Here is a 17,587-nt window from a genome sequence, read left to right as displayed (position 1 = left end):
TCTTCGAATGGGGACCCTTTAGGGGGGGTGCACGTTCGGCTCGAGTCCTGCTGAGCGACTCTGGAGCTCAAAACACCGGGCGGCTGAAATTTCGGGCGCCTCGACCACCCCTTGCCTCCGCCGCCCTGCGCCCCGACACGCGCGTCCTGGAGACGGTCGGCCCGGGCTTCGCCTTCGGGCCGAGGCGAAGGATGCCGTCAGTTTGGTCCGCAATGCCGCGGCGCGGCAGCCAGCCGTGTCCCGAGAGTCGTTTCCGTCGCGCCTCTCTCGCACCTACTGAAGACGCCCCTTGAGTGCGAGAGAGACAGAGCGACGAAAACGACTCTCGGAATGAGTCTCACGGTGTCGCGGCTCGTGACGCGCGGCGCAGCCTTGGCGGCAGCGGGTGGGGCCGTGCCGGCCGTGCCAAAGCCAGCCAAAGGCAGCAGGGCCGGCTATTCGCGTCCAGTCCATTGGTAAATAAACACTGCGCGCACACACGCATACACGCACACACTCACTCACACACGCACACTCTCCGAGGTGCGAGCTGGTACTATACGCACACACGCGCGCGCTCACACTGTAAAAAATGTTGCAAATTTTTGAAACCCATTGGCATGCGAAATTTTGCCACCCAATGTACAAAGACTCCAGTTGCACCCAGTGGGTTGCAGAAGGCCACTGTACCAGCCCACTTGATGAAATACATCGACCCGTTGGACAGCGAAATTTGCTATTGTGTCGTCGAAAATCCGTACATCTGAGACGAAATTCATGATTTGGGTGATTTGGGCTCTGAGCTCACCCACATGTTCAAATTTAGTATCTTGTGGGTTGAAAAAGTTGCCGTCCACGTGAGAGAATTTACACATGTGGAGATTCTCGGATGGCCCACCATGCCCACCTGTAGAAATTTAAACTTGTGGTTAAGCTGAGTTCCTCAACTTGCCCACAAATGCAAATCATCCATCGAGGGCCCCGCTAACGGCAGACGGTCTCGAGCCGGCTGGGTCAAGTAGCCTCCGCCGAGCGTCTTCGACTAGCTAGCGTGGTGGCGCAGTGGTCAGAGGGGTTGGGGCCTGAGTGGAGATTGCAGGTTCGTGCCTGCACCTCGTGATTTTTCTGAGGTCAGCCCGCATTTTTTAAAACACCTCCAAACCCGGGGTCTAACACGTGGGCAAGTTGGGGGGCGTCTTGCGGCCAAGATGCAAAATTTATGCACCTTGGGCAGCGGGAGGGCCTACTGTTCCCACGTGAGAAATTCACTATTTGGGAAGAACGGTTCCCCTTTTACACCATTGGGGAACAAAATTTTGGCGCCGTGGGTTACTGAATTTCGCAACCCCTTTTGGGGTGTGAAATTCGTGATCGAAGGGTGGTGCAGGGGGGTTTTAGCACCCAAGTAGCAAAAATTTGCAACTTTTTTTTTTCAGTGCACATTCGCGACGGATGCACGCTGCGCGCTGCTACGCCGTCGACACGCGTCGCGCGCGTTCTCTCTCTCTCTCTCTCTCTCTCTCTCTCTCTCTCTCTCTCTCTCTCTCTCTCTCTCTCCACACACAGTGGCGCACACACGCTAGAATACACACACGGGAGTAAATGGCGCGTTAGTCCTGTGTGCCCCTGATCCCCGTGCAGTGCGCCATGCGCCGCGTCTGCCGCCCGCTGGTGCGACGCGCCCAACTGCTCTGTGTGTGTGTGTGTGTGTGTGTGTGTGTGTGTGTGTGTGTGTGGATTGATTTCCCCCCGCCCCCACCCCCTCACTTGATCCTCGCTGACTTTGCTGGCTTAATCCTGGCAGCGGTTCGCGCGGCAAAGTCCCGGCCGTCCCGGCGCAGCGCGCAGTGGGGCCGCTGCCTCGCTCGCCGCTGCACTCCGTACACTCCACTGTGATGTTGTGGCTGTACAATGTCGGCGGTGCCCAAAGTTGGAAGGGGGCGGAAGCCGTAGCATTTTGGCACAAGCCCCTCAATAAAACAGTCTGCTTGAAACAAGCCGCTGAATGAATTAATGAATGGAGGTCCTGCCTGAAGCTGCCCGTCCGAGTTTGTCAGACCGACTGAGTCCTCGAGGGCTGAGTGTAGCTGTACTAACAGAGCACGTACGTGTGGGTGGCGGATGGAGACACTGAATTTAGAATTAGGAAACAGATCACTGAACCACCGACCGTTTGAATCAGCCCGCGTCCCTGACTCATACGTAGAACACGATCGTTGTTTTCGAAGTATTCCCTCTGTAAACTTAAATATCCTCAAAATAATTGGTGGCACTATTTCTTTATGTTCGTTGGCAAGGCCCAAAATATTTCGTGCTGTTTCACGGGCGTGGGAGTGCGTGGTTTTGTACGTCAATTTGCCGTCGCTCAGGGGAGAGGCCGCCCCTTTTTCACCCCTTTTTCGCCCCTTTTTCACCCCTGTCCCCCCACCACCCAACCCTTTTCACGCGGCGCGGCTCAATCGGCGCTTTTGCAGTGCAGTGCCGACGCCGGCCGCGCTGCCCGCGCTGAATCGGCTCGCGTGCCCATTGAACATTGAAAGGCGCCAATCAGTCGGACGGACGGCGAGTTTTGGCGTCTAAAGTTGTTGCCGAGACGAGCAAGCCACTCGGGCTAATAATTGCAGGTTTGCCGCTCGGCTAGCTGCTCTGGGCCGTGCCTTGCCGCGCCGCGCCGTGCCGTGCTGTACTACGCCGGTCTGGGGCGAGTTTCGAGAGCACTTATGGTCCGTCCGAGACCGAGTCTTGGCCCCGGCAAACAGTGGGCCAGAAGACCTATGGAGCGGCCAAAATTCTAGACGCGTTTTGAGCTCCAGAGTCGCTAAATGGGACTCGAACCGAACGTGTGACCCCACCAATGGATAGCTCTCCGAACGAGGAATCCATTGGTGGGGTCACACGTTCGGTTCGAGTCCAGTGTAGCGACTCTGGAGCTCAAAACGCGTCTAGAATTTTGGCCGCTCCATAGGTCTTCTGGCCCACTGCGCGGCAGCGGAGCAGGAGCAGACCCCCTCCGCCTTTTATTGCTGCCCGTGAGCGTGCACTGGGAGATTTTGTTTCGCAGACGAAATGAAAACTTTCGTCTCCGGCATCGAAGTGTGTTCCATCCGAGCAATAACGTTGACAAAAGCAGTAACATGAAGGTTCCAGGCAACAAAAATCTTCAGTTTACCGTTTGATGCGACCCAAACTTCGCGGTACCTGTGTAGGGTAAATCCACTCTGAAATTTTCCAGACTCAGCACCTCTGACTGAAACTCGGCAACTCAGATTGAAACTCTGAAACTCTGCCTGAAATTCTCAAACTCTGACGAAACTCTGAAATTTTACAGTGGATTTACATCATCATCATCAACGCTGATAGGCCTATACAGACCTATAGCGGTTCGAGTCAGCAAGACACTCCGACCTCGCGCGTCCTCGCCGCAACCTCAGATGCGGCAGGATTTCTGCATAGTCGTAGTGCCCTATTGGGGACCTGGTGCCATTTTCATGCAGTGCGTGCGCTCACTTGTTGCAAGTGTTTTCCGCGGTTCGGGGCGTCGTTTTGGGCGTTCGTGGGGTCTCTATTTCCACCATGTCACGCGCTCCGTCGGTTGTCGGTCGCAAGAAGTCTAGTCGACGTGCCGCGGACGCTGACACGGCCTCGGCATGGCCCGGTCTGTTCGTGATGCCGGCCAGCAGACTGATTCCGAGAGCCGTGTTCCTCGCTCTGTTTTTCTCGCACGTTTACGTGCGAGGGAGACAGAATGACGAAAAGAACTCTCGGTCTCAGCCTGCTGGCGCCCTTTTGGACGGGCGGAGGAGGGACCGCCTGCTGGGGGCCGCGCGCCGAAAACCGCGGCGCTGGTCGGGGTACTTGTTGGAGAGGTTGTGCGAGGCGCGGGGGTGGCCGACTGGGTGGCCGAATGGGTGGCCGAATGGGTGGCCGACTGGGTGGCCGACTGGGTGGCCGACTGGGTGGCCGACTGGGTGGCCGACTGGGTGGCCGACTGGGTGGCCGACTGGGTGGCCGAATGGGTGGCCGAGGGCGGCGAGCGAGATCATCAAGTGGCCAGTGGGGCGAGTGGGCGGCGCTGGCGGCGATGCCCACCAAAGGGCTGCCCTGCCCACCCTCTGCAACTCCCCCGCCCCGCCCCACCGCCCCGCCCCGCCCCGCCGCGCCCCGCCGCGCCCCGCCGCGCCCCGCCGCGCCCCGCCGCGCCCCGACGCGTCCTCGCTGCTCGTTTTTCGCGCTGATGCTTTATCGCGTCGTTTTGGGGCCTGGCCGGGTCTGGCTGGAAGTACTTCCTTTTGTGTCGTCGTTCCCGCCGTCGTTTCCCTCTCCTGTTGCAACATTTCGGCGACCCCTGCTCGCACCTCTGACAAGGGAAGGTCGCCCCTGATCAAACCTTTGCGGATCTTCGGTGCGAGATCATTCTTCCGCGCATCAGTGGTTGTCGATTCAGCAGTAGGTTACACTGCGTACTGAGACGCATAGACTAACATGAAAGTTTGGTCGGAATTTCTAGAAAAACTGTTCGCCACTCTTACCAAAAGCTTTTAGTTTCCCGAAAATTTTATCGGAAAATCAAACTGTATGAGGCATTGTCAGTCCCCATAGTGTAAGCTAGTCCTCGCGGGCGCTAGCGCGTCACCGCGGCCGCTGCCGTGACAGCGTTTGTGGCTCGCGCTCCCCGGTTTCGCTGGCCGCGGCCTGTCACCGCGGTGCCGGCCGCAGGGGCCGCAGGCAAGCCAGCAGTGTCCGATCTGCGACCCTTTTGGGGCGCGGTCGAGTCTGGTCCAGTCCTTCGCAGCCACGCGGAAGCCGTCGGCGGCCTCGGCCCTTTGAGTTGGCGGCGATCGCCGTGTCCCCCGTGCTCGACGTGCTAACGCTGTGTCCTATGTGCACCGTGCTCGTGTTCGCCGTGCTCGTGTTCGGCGTGCTCTTGTTCGGCGTGCTCGTTCTGTTCCGTCGTGCTCGTGTTCGCCGTGCTCGTGTTCGCCGTGCTCGTGTTCGGCGTGCTCTTGTTCGGCGTGCTCGTTCTGTGCCGTCGTGCTCGTGTTCGCCGTGCTCGTGTTCGCCGTGCTCGTGTTCGTCGTGCTCGTGTTCAACGTGCTCGCCGTCCTCGTGTTCGCCGTGCTCGCCGTGCTCGTTCCGTTCGCCTTGCTCGCCGTGCTCACCGTCCTCGTCGTGCTCGTGTTCGCCGTCCTCGCCGTGCTCGCCGTGCTCGGGGCTCTTTGTGCCGCGTGCCGCTGCTGGACCGCTGGCTACGCGGCGCTACGCGGCGCGCGCACGCCGCGGCCCCCAAGGCACCCCACCGCCCCCACCTCCACCCCGCCCCCGGCCGCGACCACCCTCGCGGGACGCCGGGCCGCCCCCCCGCGGCGCCCTCACTCAGTCGGGGCTGGTCTGTGGCGCGGGCAGGCCGTGTTGGAGGCGTGGCTCTGCGTGGCGGTGCGGCAGTGCGCGGTGCGGCGGTGCGCCCTCACGCCCTCGTGCGCGGCCGAGAGCGCTGGCGAGGCGAGGCCGCCGGGACGACGCGTGCGTGCGTGCGCGGTCACCTTGTCACGCGCGTGACAGTCGCGGCGTGTGCAGTGCACCGACGGCCGAATGCCGGCGACTTCCAGCGACGTCGCGAGTGCCGGGAGCGCCGTCGCCCTCCTGCATTCTCAGTGACTTTATTTTGAAGAAGAAGATATCAACTGCACTCAGAAGTTTTTTGTAATTTATTTATTCCCGCTGTTTTTGAGACAAAAATCACACGACTTGGTCCTGTTGGCGGTGTTTCTGGTTTCCGGCGGTATCGGCAGCAGCCCGGGGAAGGTGTCAGGCAGTGTCGCTGTCCCCGCCCCGCCCCGCCCTCCTCCCTGACCCCATAGAGTCACCACTCCAGTCCGCCCGTCAAAGTTTCACTTGATGATCATCAGCCCCTATCAGCTGTCATGTCGACCAGAGGCAACATCGGCCCGGCTCCTTTGACACGAGTCTCGTGTTGCAGGGCGCGCTGGGAAGGGGGCGCGGAGGGGGTTGTGATAAGTAGTTACCGCAGCGCGCGGGCCGGCCTGCCAGGCCTGCCAGGGTCTGTCTCGGAGGAGACACTCGCGAGACGTGCGAATCTCTCCCCAACGCCGAAATCGATAAAAGCAAACGTCCACCTTCAGAGAAATGAAGGAAAAGTCAGGGGAATATGTCAGGGAATTAGGCAAAGTCGAAAGGGGGAAGTTTCTGTTTGATTAGAATGATTCCCGTTTTACTTGTTATTTTATTATCCTAAAACGCTCAATCAATGTATCCTTTCGCCTAAATTTCGGGGAAACTCGCTTTCAGGGAAATCAGGGAAAAGTCAGAGGAAATCAATAAAAACTTTTGTGTAATCCGCGGGACCTTTTTTCAGACCGTCCCCGCGGCGCGGCGTCCTTTTTTCTGGACGGCTTTGCGCGTAGTGAGTGTCGAAGTGCGCAGACGGAGGGGGGGGAGGGGGGAGCACCTGGAGCGAAAGGGTCCCTAAAGCTGGCCGAGAGGGCAGAGAGGGCCCGGCCCTGTGATGTTGACGGGTCGGGCGGTGCGCCGCTAATCAGATTAGCCGCCGTAGTGCCCCTCTACCCCTTCACCCCTCTCCCTTCCACCCCCCTCCCTTCCACCCCCTCCCCTCCACCCCTCTCCCCTCCTCGCCGGGTCGCACGCTTCAACCCTCGCCGGCATTTTCGCCGCTCATTCCGGCAATCTTTCCCCCGCCGCCGCACCGCCGCACGCTGGCGAGTGGCGTGCCGTGTCGAAGGGCCGCTCTGCAGCCTGACCCCGCTCAGCGTGTCTGGCCCCCGTACGGGACCTTCCCTTCAGCGAGAGAGAGAGAGAGAGAGAGAGAGCGCGCGACCAGGAGCTAGTGCACTAGCAGTGTGGACTCGATTTGTCGGGCGACTGCCGCTTTTCTACGCTGTGCGCGAAGTTCGAGCTGAACGCCTGGGTTCTTACCGAGGTTCTAACCGGGGTTCTACCCAATGTTGTAACCGAGGTTCTAACCGGGATTCTAGCCGAGGTCCGCACCGGGATTCTACCGGGGTTCCAATCGAGGTTCTAGCTGAGGTTCTAATCCAGGTTCTAGCCGAGGTTCTAATCGAGGTTCTAACCGCCGTTCTATAACCGAGGTTCGAGCCGAGGTTCTACCTTAGACAGTTATTGGTCCTCGAGGTTCCAGCACAGGCCTAAATGCGCGTAACAGAACGGCCCCATTCTCCTCCCGAACACCTGCCCGGGCTTTCCTTGTGACAGGTCGGTGACGGTTGAGAATCCGAGACCTGAATTGCCTTCCCCCGCCCCCTGTCCCTGGATCCCTGAATCCCTGAATCCCTGGACCCGTCGCGGTATTGCCGCCGCATGGGCGCTGCTGGCCTCGTCTGTCCCCGTGGCCGCGGCTTGGAGCTCCGCTAGCGGAGCGTCCTTGACGTCCTTGACGTCCTTGACGTCCTTGTCGCACGGCGTGGCCTAAGGCGTCCAGGATTCGGCCAGGTTGGCCGAGGCGTTCTGTGAGCCGAGAATGTTGGACCAACCTGTACATCACATGTACCGTGTCGCGAACACTGGTTCGGCGACGCGGCGATGAAAATTGTTCCCCAAGTTGGCGGTCCTGGACGCCGCCCCGCTCCCCCCCCCCTCCCCGCGCCGCTCTCAAACTCACGTTGGGGCATTACGTACGACTGAGGAATTCCTCGCCGTGAAGGGCCCTGGCCTTAAAGTCCGGGCTGCTGCCGCTTCCGCCGGAACGGAGCCTCGAGCTGCCGCTCCTCTCATCCGCCGCCTGCTTCCAGCCCGTCGACGCCGGCAACCTCGTTGACTGCGACCTCGTTGACGACAACCTCGTAGACGGCAACCTTCTTGACGGCAACCTGGTGGACGGCGTCTTCTTTACTTCAACCTCTTGGACGACAACCTCGGTGGCGGTGACCTGGTTGACGGCGATCCCTTTGACGGCCACCTCGCTGACGTCCACCTCGTTGGCGGTGACTCTGTTGACGGCCACCTCGTTGACAGCAACCTCGTTGACGGCGACTCTTCTGACAGCCATCTCGTTGGCAGCCACCTCGTTGACGGCAACCTCGTTGACAGCCACCGTGTTGACGGCCACCTCGTTGACGGCCACCTCGTCGACGGCAACCTCGTTGACGGCGACTCTTGACAGCCATCTCGTTGACAGCCACCTCGTTGACGGCCACCTCGTTGACAGCCACCGTGTTGACGGCCACCTCGCCGACGACGCTCTCCGACAGACTGACCGCGGGCGGTGCGCCGCCCACGGCCGTAGCTTTAGCGTAGTTAGGTGCATCCTCAGGGGACGAATCTAGGCTTAGGTACTTTAGACGTAAGGACACAAGACTGGCGATGAGGGCGAGCACGGGCAGCGCGCGCCGCTGCGCCGACTGAGGCCATGTCCCACTTCAAGGACTTCAAGTTCTTCCGGAGCCTCAGCACCCGGGCGGAGCGGGCAGAGCGCTGGCCAATGCGGAAGGCGGAGCAGTTTTGGCGGCGCCTGCGCGAGCGGAAGATAGCAGGTGAGCGACGCGGCTCAACCGTGGCCGAGCGCGTTAGAGCACTGCACGCCAAGTGTTAGGGCCCTGGTTCAAAGCCCCTGCCAGTCCCGCTTTTATTTTGACAGTAGTTGTTGGCTTTTGCGTGCACGTAGTCGTAGAGTGCTACACTCTAAATGTCTGACAAAGAAATTTCCCAATTCACTTTGTAAGTGGCTCCCCAACGTAATGTTTCTTTGGTGTCTTTGTTTCTTACAATGAAAATCCAAAAAATACATTCACATCATGAAGAAATTTAAATGTTGCTCTATACCTCCGCCAAATTCACCGCAACATAACCCAAATTTCAATGCAGTGCAAGAGACATTCAGAGTGTCAAGTACACTTAGCAGTAGTGCTGGTTGGCGCACGGCAAAAGCAGGACCTGGAATTCCCAGGTGGCTCCTGGGTGGACCTGGGAATCCCAGGTGATGCTTTTGCCGTTCGCTTCAAGTTCACCGCGAACACCTTCGCGTGGCCGCGGGGTGGCCGTGGTGCATGCGCGGCGTGACGGCGCCCTGTCCCTGCAGCCGGGAGTCGTTCCAGTCGCGCTGTCTCTCTCGCACTCACTGGCACCGTGCAGGTGTTGAGACCAAGCGATGGAAACGACACTCAGGGTCCTGGGGGCGGGCAGCGCCGCACAGTGGGCCAGAAGACCGGTGGAGGCGGTCAAAATTCAAGACGCGTTTTGAGCTCCAGAGTCACTGAATGGGACACGAACCGTGCGTGTGACCTCACCAATGGATTCCTCGTTCGGAGACCAATCCATTGGCGAGGTCACACGTTAGGTTCGAGTCCCATTTAGCGACTCTGGAGCTAAAAACGCGTCTAGAGTTTTGGCCGCCTCCACCGGTCTTCTGGCCCACTGTGCGTGGCCGTCCACGTCACTGCCAGCCGCCCCGGGGAGGCGCAACGGCGCAACTGGCCGCCCCCAGACACGTGTGCACGCGTGCGCCGGGGCCTCTGCGCCGGGGCGGCCCAGGCGGAGGCGCAGGCCAACTGTTTGCTAACTGAGTTACGCACCTGATTGCTGCCGCTCAATTTGCCTGGGGGAAGGGGGAGACAATACCGCCCCGCCTTTCTGGCCGCCCCCTCCCCCTCCCCCCTCCCGCCGCAAAGTCCGCAAAGCAGCTCCCCGCGGCGGCGGTCGCCCCAGTTTATCCGCAGCCCTCTGCGAGACGTTCTCTCCCCTGCCCGAAACACACCACTACCGTGAACTCACGCCGTCTCCCGTGTGTGTGTGTGTGTGTGTGTGTGTGTGTGTGTGTGTGTGTGTGCGCGCGCGCGGCTTCCCCTCATAATGGGCCGAAGCGATAGAGGAAAACTTTGTACAATGTGGACTCGGCGGCCGCTGGACGGACGGTAGTGTCTGGCGCTCCTGTCTCGGTCGCCGCCACCGCGCCCCGGGGCAGAGCCGCCGACCGATTCAGAAGAGTGGTCTCTCTCTCTCTCTCTCTCTCTCTCTCTCTCTCTCTCTCTCTCTCTCTCTCTCTCTCTCTCTCTCTCTCTCTCTCTCCTGTCTCTATCGCTCTCGCTTCCGCACGAGTGCGAGAGGGGCAGAGCGATGCGAAGACTCTTTGAAATGACTCTGCTGGTGAAAGACGGCGCCGTGCGAGGAGGGAGAAACAGTGCTCTTCAATCACACAGTGCGCACGACGCTCCACCTAGAGCGTGCACACTGCTCGTTGAAGTGTGCAAGCTGGCAGGCTCCAGGTGGGGCCTGTTAAGTTCGTGGAGTGTGTCGGGCCAGGCGGCCAACACCCCCCAGCAGTCTGATTCCGAGAGTCGTTTTGGTCGGTCTGTCTCTCTTGCACCTATACGGCACGCCCCGTGAGTGTGAGAGAGACAGAGCGACGAACACGACTCTGCTGGCCGAATCACTCGAAGCGTGAAACTGGGGCCTAGTCTGGCAATCCACAGTGGGCCAGAAGACCGGTGGAGGCGGCCAAAACTCCAGACGCGTTTTGAGCTCCAGAGTCGCTAAATGGGACTCGAACCGAACGTGTGACCCCACCAATGGATTCCTCGTTCGGAGAGCAATCTATTGGTGGGGTCACACGTTCGGTTCGAGTCCCATTTAGCGACTCTGGAGCTCAAAACGCGTCTGGAGTTTTGGCCGCCTCCACCGGTCTTCTGGCCCACTGTGCAGTCTCACGGTCGAGGGCGCGGCGGCGCGGGGAAGGGCGTGGGCACGTGGGCGTGCTGGGCGTGCACGGGGAGGCCGTCAGCAAGAGTGGAGCGCAACTCAAATTGAGTTAGGTACGCTCCGGCCGCATGGCAGCACTATTGCCCCGAGTCGGCAGTCGGCACGGCTGCGCTAGGCTGCCCGCGCACCCTCTGTTCCCGCTCGAGCCTACGCGTCGAGTTTTGGCTGCCGGAGCCCTGGTGTCAGGGGCGGATCCAGAGCCGGCCTGGGAAAGGGCACTAAAAATCTATGTGTGTACTCAGTACACACTTAAGTTTTCAGTGGGGTGAAGAATGGCTTGCTGCCAACATTTGAGGCACCCGGTTGTGGCCTAGTGCGAAAGGGGTGGGGCACTTGTCATTTTATTCTCCACTGGATCCGCACCGCTTGAAAGCCCCTTGCTGCCGAAAGCTTGAAAAGGGGTGAACGCCCGTCGCGTCCTTCTTAGCGCAAGAATCTCGGTCTGCAACTGACCGAGGGCGGATTGCAAGGGGAGCAACAGGTCCTGAAGAAACCGCCCGAGAAAAATGGGCGGGATTGTTCACGACGTAAGTGGACAGGAAGTGCTTCCTCCAGAGCCGAGCCGGGTTGAAAATTGAAGGGGGTCTCCTAGTTTAGGCCCGGCTCTGTCTGGATTGAAATCGGAGCTGTACACTGTACACGCCTACCACGGACTTGGTGCCAACTGCGAGCGCCGTGAGGGTAGGCCGCCCATCCGACGCCTCTGCGCAGCGTGAAGGCTATGCGGCGATGCGCGGGCGCTCGCCGTTCGCTCGCTCCTGCCTGCGTCGGGAACTGCCTGCGCCTGGAGGGAGGCGAGGAGGGGGCCCCGCCCCACTCCCCTACTCCTAGCGTCACACACACACACAGAGACACATGCAAACAACACCGAGCTGCATAGGCTGGTGTGCAGAGTGGTGTAAGTGGCCCTGCTGGTGACGCTGCTCACCCTCTTTCTCTCTCTCTCTCTCTCTCTCTCTCTCTCTCTCTCTCTCTCTCTCTCTCTCTCTCTCTCTCTCTCTCTCTCTCTCTCTCTCTCTCTTCTCACTTTTGCAGAGGCCGAGTCGCTGAGTTTGACTTTCCGAGGGCAGAAGTTTTGCATCCTGCCGCGGCCCGCCGCACTGCCGTGTAATTGGCATGGAAACGGCCGGAAGAGACGGAAGAAGGGTTTGGGGGCGGCGGAGCGGGCGGAGCGCTGCCCTCTGCTCCCTTCCTCTTCCTTCCTCTTTCTTTCCTCTTCCTTCCCCTGCCCTTTCTCCCTCTGCCTCCCTCTTCTTTTTCCTCCTCCTCGTCCTCGTCCTCCTCGTCCTCCTCGTCCTCCTCGTCCTCCTCGTCCTCCTCGTCCTCCTCGTCCTCCTCGTCCTCCTCGTCCTCCTCGTCCTCCTCGTCCTCCTCGTCCTCCTCGTCCTCCTCCTCGTCCTCCTCCTCGTCCTCCTCCTCGTCCTCCTCCTCGTCCTCCTCCTCGTCCTCCTCCTCGTCCTCCTCCTCGTCCTCCTCCTCGTCCTCCTCCTCGTCCTCCTCCTCGTCCTCCTCCTCTTCCTCCTCCTCGTCCTCCTCCTCGTCCTCCTCCTCGTCCTCCTCCTCGTCCTCCTCCTCGTCCTCCTCCTCTTCCTCCTCCTCGTCCTCCTCCTCGTCCTCCTCCTCGTCCTCCTCCTCGTCCTCCTCCTCGCCTCCTCCTCTTCCTCCTCTCTCGTCCTCCTCCTCGTCCTCCTCCTCGTCCTCCTCCTCGTCCTCCTCCTCGTCCTCCTCCTCGTCCTCCTCCTCGTCCTCCTCCTCGTCCTCCTCCTCTTCCTCCTCCTCCTCCTCCCCTCTCTTCCTCTTCCTCCTCCTTCTCCTTCCTCTTCCCTCCATTTCACACGCCCTTCCTACTGAGCTGGTCCATCTGAGCGCGCTTGCTCCTATAGCCTGGGATAGCCTGTGTTAATTAATTATAAAGAAGTATTTTGAAGAAAAATGAAGTAAAAAGAGGTGGAGAAAAAGAATGTTGCCGACTGCTGTTGTTATGGAGGCGCGATAATTTCGGCGAGCTGATGGCACGTGTCCGCACAATCGCCCTACTGCCAGCTGAAGACTGCTCCGAGAGTTGCCCTCACAGCTCCCTCACTCCGAGGGGTGAATTACTAGTGTACTCGTGCGTACAAATTTGCCCGTACTCAGTGTACTCACAAGTTTTAAAAAAGTGAAATTCTCTAGTTTTTCGACTGATTTAACGTTGGCTGCCGTTAAAAACGCTAAATAAAGCCTTAAAACGTTTAAAATTGTGAAATTTATGAGTATAGCTAGGTGTACTCACCCGTACTCATGTACTCATGTGTACACCAGAACGCCGAGTGATTCACTCCTCGCCTCACTCTCACACTCACGGGCCGTCCCGCCCCGGACAGGTGCGAAGAAAGAGACAGGCTGGCGCTGCTTCGCCGCTAATGGCACCGTTCGTTATGCCGCGTCGCGCCGCCGCTGCACTGCAGACTGCATGCAGTGCAGCGGACCGCTCTCGGAAACGGAAATGGCTTCGGCGCGCGAGCGAAAATTTGAAAGGTCGAGCGGCGAACTTCCGCCTGCAACAGCTTGTCTCGGTGACACTGCCCCCTCCCCCTCCCCCTTTTGTACGCCCGTCCGGTTCCTGGGCGTTGTTGATGCACGTGTCATGCATAGGGATGCGCCAAATGCACTTTATAGCGACCGTTATTGCGTCACCGCCGGCGTACGCCGTCCGTCCGCCCGCCTGTCTGTCTGTCTGTCTGTCCGCCTGTCTGTCTGTCTGTCTGTCCGCCTGTCTGTCTGTCTGTCCGCCTGTCTGTCTGTCCGCCTGTCTGTCTGTCTGTCTGTCTGTCTGTCGTTCGCGGGGCGAACGGACGGACGGGTATCTGTGACTCGCATTCACCTGGACGGGCATACGGCGCAGCTTGCCTGGGTGATTAGACCGGTGATAACCTCGCCTCCACGTGTGTGTGTGTGTGTGTTTGTGTGTGTGTGTGTGTGTTCGCGCGGCTATCATCAATGCATGCGGTGGCGAACTGAAGGTGCTATTACCAACTTGTGGGAACACCCTCACCTCCCCCCCCCAAAGCAGTTAGTACGTAGTAATAGTGTCTTGGCGATTCTACTTACAATACGTGTGTGTGTGTGTGTGTGTGTGTCTGTGTGTCAGTGTTGGTCTGTGTGTGTGTGCGCGCTCGCGCGGTGTCGCGCTAGTTTGTATGTATGTGCGGCGGAAGGGAGCAGAGGTTACTCGGCCCGATGCAAGCTCGCTGCAGCGGCTGCAGCCCGCACGCCGCCTGCACGCTGCCTGCCCGCCGGGTAAGTGCTTCTTATCGGCGAATCTCGCACAGTGTCCCCACGGCGACTCGGCGCGGACTCGGTCGAGCTCGAGGGCCGCGGCGGTGGGCACACCCGCGGCGGGTACCTGCACTGCAGCGGGTACCTGCACGGCTTGCGCGGCAGGTATCTGCGTTGACACGGCGTGGCGTGGCGTGGCGTGGCGGGGCGTGGCGTGGCGTGGCGTGGCGGGGCGTGGCGGGGCGTGGCGTGGCGGGGCGTGGCACGCTTTCTCTGATAGTGGATGCATGGACAGCGTGGCTGCAGCAGGGCGGGGCAGGCGGGGCAGGGCGGGGCAGGGCGGGGCAGGGCGGGGCAGGGCGGGGGGCGGGGCGGGCGGGGCAGGGCGGGGGGAGGGCGGGGCAGGGGGGGGCGGGGCGGGCGGGGCGGCGGGCGGGGGAGGGCGGGGCAGGCGGGGCAGGGCGGGGCAGGGCGGGCAGGGCGGGGCAGGGCGGGGCAGGGCGGGGGCAGGCGGGGAGGGCGGCAGGGCGGGGCAGGCGGGGCAGGGCGGGGCAGGGCGGGGCAGGGCGGGGCAGGGCGGGGCAGGGCGGGGCAGGGCGGGGCAGGGCGGGGCGGGGCGGGCGGGGCAGCGGCACGGGGCAGGGCGGCAGGGCTGGGCAGGGCGGGGCAGGGCGGGGCGGGGCGGGTGGTGGGCGGGCGGGCAGGCGGGCGGGGGCAGGGCGGGGCAGGGCGGGGCAGGGCGGGGCAGGGCGGGGCAGGCGCGGGGCGGGCGGGGCAGGCGGGGCCGGCGGGCAGGGCGGGGCAGGGCGGGGCAGGGCGGGGCAGGGCGGGGCAGGGGGGGCGGGGGCAGGGCGGCAGGCGGGGCAGGGCGGGGCAGGGCGGGGCGGGCGGGCAGGGCGGGGCAGGGCGGGGCAGGGCGGGGCGCCCAGGGCCCTGGGCACATATCGCACGCCGTGTAGCGCTTAATTGCTACCAGATATACACGCCGGCGGATCGAGAGGGGAGGTAGCGCAGGTAGGCCGTGTAGCCACTCGTGGGGATGCACGCTAATGCGGTGACTCAATTTGGAACTCGTTTTGCTCCGTGTGTGAGTGTGTTCTCTCTCTCTCTCTCTCTCTCTCTCTCTCTCTCTCTCTCTCTCTCTCTCTCTCTCTCTCCACACACACACACACACCTCCTCCCAGCAGTTCGTAAAGTATTAGCGTCTTGGCGATGCGCGCGCGCGCGCGCGCGTGTGTGTGTGTGTGTGTGTGTGTGTGTGTGTGTGTGTGTGTGTGTGTGTGTGTGTGTGTGACGCCTTCCAGGTGAGGCCGTGCGCGAACTCGTCGATTATTTCCTGCCAATCGCCTGGTTCCGCCCCTTCTTCCTGTCCGTCCCGTTCGGCCTCCCCGACCGGAAGCGGCTGCGCTGCCATCGGCTGCGTTCGGCTCTCGGTTCGGCTGCGTTCGGCGGCCGTCGACGCGAGTGGCGATGCGCCGCGGGGGCCGCGGGGCGGTGGGCCGTTTCGGAGTGGACGACCCGGAGGCCCCGGAGGCGCGTGGCGCGTGGCGCGGACCGGTTCGCAGGCTTTACATACTCCGCCGGCGAGGACTGCCCGCGCCCGTGCCAGCGCCTTGCACCCTGGCAGACTCTTGAGGCCCGTGTGCGGCTATCCGCTCCAAAACAGCATCTGCTCCAGGTCCGGGGTCACCTCGAATAATAGCTAGCTACACATAAATGTGACTTCAGGAAATTGCCAGAAAAATTTCCATGATTTGGAATTGCCAGCTCTAACGGCATCACTCTAGCCGCGACACGTCATCCCTCACTCCAGCCCTGTCACTCCAGCCCTGTCACTTTAGCAGTGTCATTTCAGCCCTGTCACTCTATCCTTGTCACTCCAGCAGTGTCGCTCCAGCGTCACTCCAGCCCTGTCACTTCGCGCCTTGCCGCCCTGTCACTCCACCGTGTCACTCCGCAGTCACTCCCCTGTCTTTCTAGTCTTGTCACTCCAGCCGTGTCACTCCGCCGTCACTCGCTCCATTTCTTTCTAGTCTTGTCACTCTAGCCGTGTCACTCCGCCGTCACTCGCGCCATGTCTTCCTATCCTTGTCACTCGGCCGTGTCACTCCGCCGTCACTCTCGCCGGAAACGTCTTCACGTTCGTCCGGAGCGAGGCGGCCGAGATGAAAGTTAAAGTGCGCGGTGAGGCGCGGAGCGACGGCGGTGAACGCGTTGCGGATCCCTCGAGTTCATAACAAACGCCCTGAAATTGCGCTTTGCGCCCGGCGCACGCGGCGCCTTCCCTCGCAGAGTGAGAGAGACGCGCCACAGCATCGACAGGCGCGCGAGGCCTTCCCAGTGGAGTGGCTGCCTGCTTTTCTCCGGGCGTTTTCATGGAAACCACTCCATCCTCCAGACGCGGCGCGCTTTAATTTCTGAGTCGAAGCGCAGGGCGCCGCGCGACGCCGCGCCCTTGGCAAGCCCTTATCGGGGACCGAGGGCGAAGGGCGCGGAGGGCGGGAAGCACGGGGTGAAAGGGGAAGGGGGGCGAAGGACGTCTCATTTACCGGCGCGCTCGCACGGCGAGAGCACGGCGCTGGCACGGCGCTGGCACGGCGAGCTCAATCATGTGTGGAAAAATTGGGTCTGGTGCTCGCTCGCTCGCGCCGCGCGCCGCCACGTGTCTTCCTCGCCAAAAACAATCTCGCGCGCGTGGCTTTCCAACCCGCGCCCCGAAACGGGAACCGTCGCCGCGTCCACGGTTCGAATACTCGCGACTTTTATTTCCCCAGGGCCGTGTCAAAAGTAGTGAGACATTGGAATTTAAAGCTGCGAAAGTGGCCCGCGAAACTCGTACCGAAGTTGAACCGCGCCGCATGCCCGGCCGAGCCGAGGCACGCACGGGACTTTGAACTTTTAACGCCCCTCCTTGGGCCGCTGGGCGCGCTGGGCCGCGGCGCGTCGGCTCTGGCGCGCAGGGTGCGTCTCCCCACGTCTGTCGGAGAAGCTTCTCAGGGCTGCGCGAGCCTCAAGGTCGTTGGCGGCAAGCCCGGCAAGGTCGTTGGCGGCAAGGTCGTGCATCCATGCCTGTGACGGCCGAGCCAGCCTGCCGGGGCGGATCGGATGGCCCAGGATTAGGCGGACTTTACTCCTTTACTGCGTTCGAGTCCAGGCGATTTGGGAGTCCGGCTTGACGGCGCGGGACGTTTGCGGCCCGCACAGTGGGCCAGAAGACCGGTGGAGCCGGTCAAAATCCCGGACGCGTTTTGAGCTCCAGAGTCGCTGGCTGGGACTCGAAGCGAACGTGTGACCCCATCAATGGATTGCTATGCGAACATGGAATCGATTGGTGGGGTCACGCGTTCGGTTCGAGTCCTGCTCAGCGAATCTGGAGCTCAAAACGCGCCTTGAATGTTGACCACCTCCACAGTGGGCCGCACGACCACGACTACATGTCTCAAGCACCAAACAAACTTTTTGTCTTCTGACTTTGGCGTTGCCTGCGTGGTAAGGAATAAAATGCCAAGTACGGGTGTTGTCCAGCCAGGAGAGGGGAAAGTGGAAGAGGCCAGGTGCCTGGGGGTGAGATGGGAAAAGGGGGGTTTTCCTTTGTTCCCTGGAA

General features: G+C 61.3%; 1 protein-coding gene across 1 annotated transcript in view; it reads left to right on the top strand.

Moving 5' to 3' along the window:
- LOC117652769 (stAR-related lipid transfer protein 13) overlaps positions 1–17,587 on the top strand; it is a gene marked incomplete at its 5' end in the record, with an annotated part of 206,223 nt that overhangs the window by 47,800 nt on the left and 140,836 nt on the right. The window lies entirely within an intron of this gene.

Source organism: Thrips palmi, unplaced genomic scaffold, assembly GCF_012932325.1.
Source record: "Thrips palmi isolate BJ-2018 unplaced genomic scaffold, TpBJ-2018v1 HiC_scaffold_7, whole genome shotgun sequence".
Classification (NCBI taxonomy): Eukaryota; Metazoa; Arthropoda; class Insecta; order Thysanoptera; family Thripidae; genus Thrips; species Thrips palmi.
Note: the sequence above shows the minus strand (reverse complement) of the source record. Positions and strands in the feature narration are given on the sequence as shown.